We start from the raw sequence: 6000 nt of genomic DNA on the forward strand, positions 1-6000 counted from the left end.
AGAAGGCCTGGAAATTATCACCAGACCAACTTAAAATTACAAAGCTTTCCAGAGCTTATATACCTTCTAAGCTATATGTCTACGTGTAAATGTGCATTCATCTAAAGACATAAGTGATTAACTCGCCGGGCGCGGTGGCTCATGCCTGTAATCCCAGCACTTTGGGAGGCCAAGGCAGGCGGATCACGAGGTCAGGAGATCGAGACCACGGTGAAACCCCATCTCTACTAAAAATACAAAAAATTAGCTGGGCGCAGTGGCAGGCGCCTGTAGTCCCAGCTACTAGGGAGGCTGAGGCAGGAGAATGGCGTGAACCCGGAAGGCGGAGCTTGCAGTGAGCCGAGATCCCGCCACTGCACTCCAGCCTGGGCGAGGGAGGCTCCGTCTCAAAAAAAAAATAAATAATAATAATAATAATAATAATAATTGATTAACTCACTTTAGTCTATAACTAAGGTTTGAATCCTGAAGACCTTCCTTTGAAGCCTCAGTAAATTTACTTAATCTAAATGGCAATAGGTGCTGAGGTGATTATCCTTATCTTGCCTCCTACTAAATCACGGAGGTTTGGGGAGTTACTTCAGACCCCCAATAAAATTTGTTTAATCCTAAATGGGTCCTGTTAGGAATTCTTTCGTTATTTTGTCATGCTTTAAGGCCAAGGAAAGGCCTAGGCAAAACTCTTGGTGGGCTTTTGTTACATTCCATCCTTTGTATAAAGGTACTGGCTTTTTTTTTTAGCTTTTAATATGTAACTGAACCACTCAGTTAGTACTGAAACAGTTGTTATGGAGGCCTGTGTTAGTGAGACCTGGCCTGCCACACACCCTTCTCCCAGGACTCAGCCAACAAAGAAGCATCCTAGATGAATACTTACTCGGTATCTGCCTAGAGTATTTAAATGCAAGGTCTTTACATTTATTCTCTCATTTAATTTTCATAACTGTCATCGTATTTCCCTGGGAGGTAGATCTTATTATTACCTCTCTTTTTACAGATAGATTTATTCATACAACACTGAGTTATTGAGTGCCTATTATTTGACATACTCTTGTTTTAGGCACAGAGGATACATCAATAAATAAAATAGACAGAGACTTAATGGAGTTTTTATTGGTAGTGAGGGAGACAGACAATAAATAAGTAGATAGCCTATTACATGGTGATAAATGCTACTGAGAAAAATAAAGCAGGAAAGGGGGGCAGTGAGAGAGGGAGGTAATTTTAAATAGTGTGGTAAGGCTGGCTTGGTGGCTCACCCCGGTAATCCCACCACTTTGGCAGGCCAAAGTGGGTGGATCACATGAGGTCAGGAGTTCAAGACAAGCCTGGCCAACATGATAAAACCCCTGCTCTGCTAAAAATACAAATATTAGCTGGGTGTGGTAGTGTGAGCCTGTAACCCCGGCTACTCAGGAGGCTGAGGCAGGAGAATCACTTGAACCCGGTAGGCAAAGGTTGCAGTGAGCCAAGATCGTGCCATTGCACTCCAGCATGGGCAACAGAGCAAGACTCTTGCATAAATAAATAAATAGGCCGGGTGCAGTGGGTCGTGCCTGTAATCTCAGCACTTTGTGAGGCCGAGGCGGGTGGATCACCTGAGGTCAGGAGTTTGAGACCAGCCTGGGCAACGTGGCGAAACCCCATCTCCACTAAAAATACAAAAAATTAGTCAGGCGTGGTGGCACGTGCCTGTAATCCCAGCTACTCCCGAGGCTGAGGCTTGAACCCGGGAGGTGGAGGTTGCAGTGAGCCAAGATCATGTTGTTGCACTCTAGCCTGGGCAACAGAGCAAGACTCCGTCTCAAAAAAAAAAAAAAAAAAAAAAGGAAGGCATTTAAATACTCCAGAGGTCGGGAATGGTGACTCACGCCTGTAATCCTAGCACTTAGGAGGTCTAGGCGAGCGGATCACTTGAGGACATGAGTTCGAGACCAGCCTGGGCAACATGGCAAAACCCCATCTCTACTAAAAATACAAAAATTAGCTGAGCGGCCGGGCGCAGTGGCTCACGCCTGTAATCCCAGCACTTTGGGAGGCTAAGGTGGGCGGATCACGAGGTCAGGAGATCGAGACCATCCTGGCTAACACGGTGAAACCCTGTCTTTACTAAAAATACAAAAAAATAGCCAGACGTGGTGGCGGGCACTTGTAGTCCCAGCTACTCGGGAGGCTGAGGCAGGAGAATGGCGTGAACCCAGGAGACGGAGCTTGCAGTGAGCCGAGATTGTGCCACTGCACTCCAGCCTGCAACAGAGTGAGACTCCATCTCCAAAAAAAAAAAAAAAAAAATTAGCTGAGCAGGGTGGTGCGCACCTGTAATCCCAGCTACTCAGGGGGCTGAGGCACAAGAATCGCTTGAGCCCAGGAGGTGGAAGTTGCAGAGCCGAGATTGCAACACTGCACTCCAGCCTGGGCAACAGAGGGAGACTCTGTCTCAAAAAAATATATAAATAAATAAATACTCCCTGGATAAGGATCATTTGAGCCCAGGAGTTTGAGGCTGTAGTGAGCTATGATTGCACTACTGCACTCCGGCCTGGGTGACAGAGCGAGACCCTGACTCTCCAAAAACAAACAAACAGACTCCCGGGATGAAGTTATCAGGCAAAGTACAACAAAATATTTGAGACATACATACATATATTCACTGTTTATCTTAAATTCAAATTTAACTGGGTGTCCTGTATTTTTATTTGCTAAATCGGGCAACCCTGCGCTAGGGGAAACTCCATGCCCCCCAAATCATGCTAAGCAGCAACAATGAAGGGCAGATGTCTCAGGCAAGCTGACCCTAGGATCACTCAGAGATGGCGTGTGACCCTGCTGAGGTTGGGCTTGGACAGGGAAAAGGAGGGAGGAGAGCTGGGGTTCACCTTTGGTGCAAGTGAAAGAGATGATGAGTCACCTGAGATTTAAGAATTTCCCAGGAATGGAAAAATACAGCACCTTTAAGGGGAGCACATATGAGGCTACTAACCAAGGCTCGGGTTACTCAGCCATGTTCTTACGCTACCTTTGTTGGCCTGGCCCCAGAGGAATGCTGATAGACTTGGCACCCAGCTCCCTGAACTTGGCAAGACCAGGGCGTCATATGTACCTACCTAGCAGAGGCTTCTAGAGTCTTAGGTCACCATCCTTAGTGGGATATATTTCCCTCCACTCTGAAAGACTGTTTAGCATCCAACTAGGATTAATTGGTTGTTCTCTTTTCCCATTCCTACTGCTTGTCCTCAGAACCTAAGAATGAAGCAGTGACTCGCTAGGCTCTGGGCCTGTCCTTACCTGCCGCTGGGAGGCAGCTTGCACACCCTTTGGCAGGCCTGAATCTTTTCAGGTAACAAGATGACCTCTGAGGAACCCAAAAGCCCATCCTTGCTGTACAGTTCAGAACTTGGAGCTCTTAGCGATGACATTATGGAAAAGTGCTTGGTATACAGCAGGTGCTCATTAAGTAGTGGTTTCCATTTTCTCAACTTAGAGGAGGGTCATACACTCTTCATTTGGTAACATTTTCTCTGGTGAGAAACATTCTCCCTGGCCGGGTGTGGTGGCTCATACCTGTAATCTCAGCGCTTTGGGAGGCTGAGGCAGGTGGATCACTTGATGTCTGGAGTTTGAGACCAGCCTGGCCAACGTGGCAAAAACCCATCTCTACTAAAAAATACAAAAATTGGCCAGGTGTGGTGGCCCACACCTCTAATCCCAGCTACTTGGGAGGCTGAGGCAGGAGAATCGCTTGAACCCAGGAGGCAGAGGTTGCAGTGAGCCGAGATAACGCCACTGCACTCCAGCCTGGGCCACAGAGCAAGACTCTGTCCCCCTACCGCCAAAAAAAAAGAAGAAGAAGAAGAAGAAGCAGAAGGAGAAGGAGGAGAAGGAAAAGGAGAAGAGAAGGAGGAGGAGGAGGAGGAGGAGAGGAAGAGGAAGAGGAAGAAGAAATGTTTTCCCTAAAGGGCAGTGAGACACCTGGGTGCTTTGTGCCTGAATAGCTAAGGACACCAGGGAGGGGGACTGCATTACTTGAATATGGTGATGTGGGTGTCTCCACCCAATGATTCTTCTAGTTTTTCTCTTTTTTTTGCCAGGGGGGACGGAGTCTCACTCTTTCGCCCGGGGCCGGACTGCAGTGGCGCTATCTCGTCTCACTGCAAGCTCCGCCTCCCAGGTTCTCGAGTAGCTGAGACTACAGGCGCCCGCCACCACGCCCAGCTAATTTTTTGTATTTTTAGTAGAGACGGGGTTTCACAGTGTTAGCCAGGATGGTCTGGATCCTCCTGACCTCATGATCCGCCTGCCTCGGCCTCCCAAAGTGCTGGGATTACAGGCGTGAGCCACCGCGCCCAGCCTATGGTTTTATTTTTAACACGTAAATATTTGATCCATTTGGTATTTATTTCCATATGAATAATAAGGTAGTCTTTCGGCCAGGCGTGGTAGTTCACACTAATCCCAATACTTTGGGAGGCCAAGATGGGCAGATCACTTGAGGTCAGGAGTTCGGGACCAGCCTGGCCAACATGGTGAAACCCAGTCTGTACTGAAGATACAAAAATTAGCCGAGCGAGGTGGTACGTGCCTGTATTCCCAGCTACTCAGGAGGCTGAGGCAGGAGAATCACTTGAATCTAGGAGGAGGAAGTTGCAGTGAGCTGAGATCTCACCATTGCACTCCAGCCTGGGCGACAGAGCAAGACTCCCTCTCAAAATAAATTAAATAAATAAATAAATAAATAAATAAATAAATAAATAAATAAATAAATGTCAGGTGCAGTAGCTCATGCCTGTAATCCCAGCACTTTGGGAGGCCGAGGTGGGCAGATTGCCTGAGCTCAGGAGATCACAACTAGCCTGGGCAACCTGGTGAAACCCCATCTCTACTAAAAATACAAAAAATTAGCTGAGCGTGGTGGCATGCGCCTGTAGTCCCAGCTACTTGGGAGGCTGAGGCAGGAGAATTGCTTGAACCCAGGAGGCGGAGGTTGCAGTGAGCTGAGATCTCGCCACTGCACTCCAGCCTGAGCAACAGAGTGATACTCTGTCTCAAAACGAATAAATAAATAAGGTGAGATTTCAGTTTTATCTTTTTCAGTTGTATCTATCTATCTATAGTGGTCATATAAATATATATAGTAGCTGTATAAATATATAAAGGGAATATATATATATACATATATATACACATATATATATATTTTTGTTTTGTTTTGTTTTGTTTTTGCCGGGTGCGGTGGCTCGCAGGCTGGGCGCAGTGGGTCACACCTGTAATCCCAACAATTTGGGAGGCCAGGGTGGGCGGATCACTTGAGGTCAGGAGTTCAAGACCAGTCTGGCTAACATGCTGAAACTCCATCTGTACTAAAACCACAAAAATTAGCCGGGCATGGTGGCAGGCGCCTGTAATCCCAGATTACAAGAGAGGCAGGAGAATCACTTGAACCTTGGAAATGGAGGTTGCAGTGAGCTGAGATCGCGCCACTGACTCCAGCCTGCATGACAGAGTGAGACTCCATCTCAAAAAAATATATATATATAAAAAATGTATTTTATATATATATATATATATATTTTTTTTTTGGTAGAGACAGGGTCTTGAACACCTGGCTTCAAGCAATCCTCCCACCTCGGCCACTCAAAGCCAAGGGAGCCACCATGCCTGACCTCAACCCCTATTTATTGAATAGTCCATCTTTTTCACAAAGCACCCAATGCCATCATTATCATATATTAAATTTCCATATGCATTTCTGGCTAGTCATGGAACAGTCTCTAGTCTCTATTCAAGGGCAGGTCAACACCGGAGTCTGCAGAGTTGGCTGGATTATCTGATCTGAGTCTGGGCTTGCTCTGTACAGCCTCTGAACTACTCAACTCTTGGGAGAACATTGTCAGCTGCATTTGGGCTACTGGATGCTAAGAATGAGGCCCTTGATTTGGAATGAAGTCACCCTGAGAGGGTAGTGCTGCTTTGTGGCCAGTTCCCTGAGAAAGCGTATGAGAT

This window comes from Pan paniscus, chromosome 10 (genome assembly GCF_029289425.2).
Source record: "Pan paniscus chromosome 10, NHGRI_mPanPan1-v2.0_pri, whole genome shotgun sequence".
NCBI classification, from domain to species: domain Eukaryota; kingdom Metazoa; phylum Chordata; class Mammalia; order Primates; family Hominidae; genus Pan; species Pan paniscus.